Source organism: Bombyx mori, chromosome W (genome assembly GCF_030269925.1).
Source record: "Bombyx mori chromosome W, ASM3026992v2".
Lineage (NCBI taxonomy): Eukaryota > Metazoa > Arthropoda > Insecta > Lepidoptera > Bombycidae > Bombyx > Bombyx mori.
This window is the reverse complement of record NC_085135.1, coordinates 1,031,930-1,035,417: the sequence shown is the minus strand read 5'-3', so window position 1 is coordinate 1,035,417 and position 3,488 is coordinate 1,031,930.

The window sequence follows — 3,488 nt, the reverse complement described above, 5'->3', positions numbered from 1 at the left end:
TCTATGTCAGTTTCCGTCTCAATTTTGTTAATTTCGTACTTCTGACTGTTTTCTATCAACTGTGACGGTAGTGGGCTTAGGGCTAACATACGATTGTTACTCACTATTTGTTGTGTATCATTACAATTGATTATAGATGTCCTGAAAGTCCCGTTTTTTACTGTCACTATCGCGGCTGGTGACTTTAATCCTTTAGACCAAGTGAAATCGTCACAAATATAATAACCGTCGGTGTAATTTGTTTTAACCGTTATAAACCTCTCGCAGTTCGGTTCTATTTTAACTTGCTTTACCGGATAGTCGAAATAGATTGGTATTTCAGTATTAAAAGTTCGCAAGACTTTGTTTTTGAAATCTATATTACAGCCTAATTTTTTAAACAAGTCCATCCCAATAAGGCCCTTATATTTTGGGTCAAAATCAAACAATAAAAATTTATGGTGTATATCGGTGTTGAACAGGCACGGTAAAGGTAAAATTGCAACGTGCTCGTGACGAGTAGTAGCATGCGCGGTTTTTACTGTAAATGGCTCACGCTCTATGCAGTGTTCGAGACTAGTACCGACTATTACATCCGGTGATATCATACAACGTGAGGCACCAGTATCTAATAAAAATTTACCTTGAAACTCCGGTAATTCGATGTAAGGGAGGCGGTCTTTGCCGTGGTGGTTGAGGTTAACACTATTTATCAGCTGAGGTTCGATTGGTCCTCGTCCTGAAGAAAATCCTGTTGATTTGATTCTTCTCCCGACATATCTGGCATATACTCGTAGTTTTGGTCGCTGTATTGCATGTTATGGTTATAGTACTCACCACTGTAATATGGGTCGTAATTGTCAGGGTAATACTGCTCCTGGCTATGCTGTGTGTAGAACATTTTTTCCGGTGCAAAGCGCGGTTTTTCGGGCTTGTTTACTGACCTCATAGTGACGTCTGATACTCTTTGTGGTGGGTTTATTTGCTGTCGAGGTACATTTAGTTGTGGTCTAAAGTTGCCTGTATTCCTAAAGGTACCTGATCCGCTAGGTCTCACATTACATGACGCCGGACCACTCCTCCAAGACGGCATGGTTGGCCCTCGTTGTGGTTTTAGCTCCGGGTTCCAACTATTGCGCGGGGGAAGGTTACTTACCGGGTAAGAGCTTTGGTTAGCCTTAGGTATTTCCTTTTGCTTATGTTGTATATTTAATGAAATAAAACTATTATTAAATCTATTAAACGCTAATCGCGCCTCCTCTTGTCTAGCCGTTACTATAGCTGCTTCCAGAGTCGAGGGTTTTGAAATCCTCACCCCAATAGATACGTGAAAGTCTAAGTGACTTACATATTGATCTATTACCATATTTTCGTAGTATGACTTATCTGTGTGTCTACCTACCACGTTTAATGTGTCTAATATTTCTCGTAAACGTTTACCAAAAGACTCTGCGTCTTCGTTCTTATTACGACGCAACCTTATTAATTCTTGCATCAATTGTATTTCGTTGCGTGGTTCGCCTAATCTACGCGTTAGCGCTGTTTTAATTGATTGCCAACTATCCACGTTTCCCTCTGAACCTATTGCACAAATTGCAGTATCGCTCAGTTTACTCTTAATTAAGCTAATAAGAGCGGGGTGTACCCTAACTGGTTGATCCAATAATGATATAACATTTTCTACTTCTTTAATAAAATAGTTCAATGTTTTAGGGTTACCATCGTACTTAGGTAACAGTTCAGAAATGAACTTAAAAGTTGCTAGTTCGATGTTTGCCATTGCCATCTTTATAAGCTATACAACACAAAACTATAAAACTCACAATTAAATAACTTTGTAATAATATTTTACGTAAGATTATTAGCTAGTACTCTGCTTATTCTGTACGACAAAAGCGTGAAAATGAATTATCAGCAACGTTATATGATCCGCGATTTTAGCAAACAATAAAACGTACCTGTGATTTATAATATTGCTATCCAAGCGAATTACAACTGTGTCATTGACATATGCATATAAAAAAAAATACCTATCAGATTCACCTACTCTAGTGTATGTAGTGCTTTGTTTATAGCGATTTTAGTCTATACACAAACACACATAACATTCAGGATATAACGGCAGGAAATATAGCACAGGAAACTGGGAATACAACTTGCACTCACCCCAATGTCCTTTGCATCTCCAACCGGGCCTTGTAGTACAGCAGGACTCCCAATTCTCCGGAACTCCCGCTTGATGATAGTCGCCGTTCGTAGATCCGTTGTATGAGCTCGCGAAAATAACGGTTGATACCGTTCACTCAAGCCTGAAGAGTTATATTCAAGGCGAGTGTCGCGATCCTACCGACTGCGCCAGTTAAGTTACGGCGAACGAGTTAATTATAAAAAAAAGAATTTATTTAATTAAAACGATGTTTATTCGTTTGAATGTACTACAAGACTAATTTATAATTACAATATATTTATTAAAGTAAACTTAGCAATAAGTTTACTTCTTAATCTGCAATGGTGCAGTTTCTGTTATGACGCACGGGGTCATCCGATGTGGATTCAGCAAATACGGGCATCGGGCGATTGCCTAACTGGCGTCAATTTCAATATATTTTTTAGATATCCAATACATTTAAGAATTTGAATCAGTACATTTTTATAGTAATATTTGATGTCCATCTTGGGCCTAGCACACTATGGAGAGTGGGCAATCCACTTTGGTTTAAGCGTTTTCAATCCGAAATTTTTGATGTCAAAAATGCACGTCGCTCTGGTCGCCCTATTACGGATAAAATCGATGCCATTTTTGCAAAAGTGTGGCAAGATCGGCATATCAGTAGTTACGACGTAACTGAAGAACTGGGAATTGACCACAAAATAGTTATGGCGCATTTGAAAAAAACTGGGCACACAAAAAAGCTCACTGAAAGAAATCTAATGAACAGTGTACTCATTTGTGATTCTTTATTGCGACGTAATGAAACCGAACCATTTTTGAAGAAGCTGATAACTGGTGATGAAAAGTGGATCACGTACGACAAGAACGTACGAGAAAGGTTGTGGTCAAAGGCCGGTCAGGCTTCACAGACTCTGGCAAAACCCGGGTTAACTCGCAACAAGGTGATGCTGTGTGTGTGGTGGGATTGGAAGGGCATTATACATCATAAGTGAGCTGCTTAGGCTTACTATACTATTTGACATTGGACGGTAATGGGTAAATTAAGTAAATGAAATTACAAATTTTACAGCGCCCCCCTAACCCACATCAACGCCCCCCATTTTTTCCTGGGCCCCTTAACGCCCCCCTCTAGGTTTCAAACGCCCCCCAGGGGGCGTTATCGCCCACTTTGAGAAAGACTGCCTTAGACCATTCACGGCAATTTTTCCGCATTAGTGGCCAAACGAATTGTTGTGCAACGAGTTTGGCTGAAGCGTTGGGACCGGGGTGGCTGAGTGAATGAAGGCAATTAAATACCTTCTGACGCATCTCTCGTGGTACGAACGGCCTGGGCATC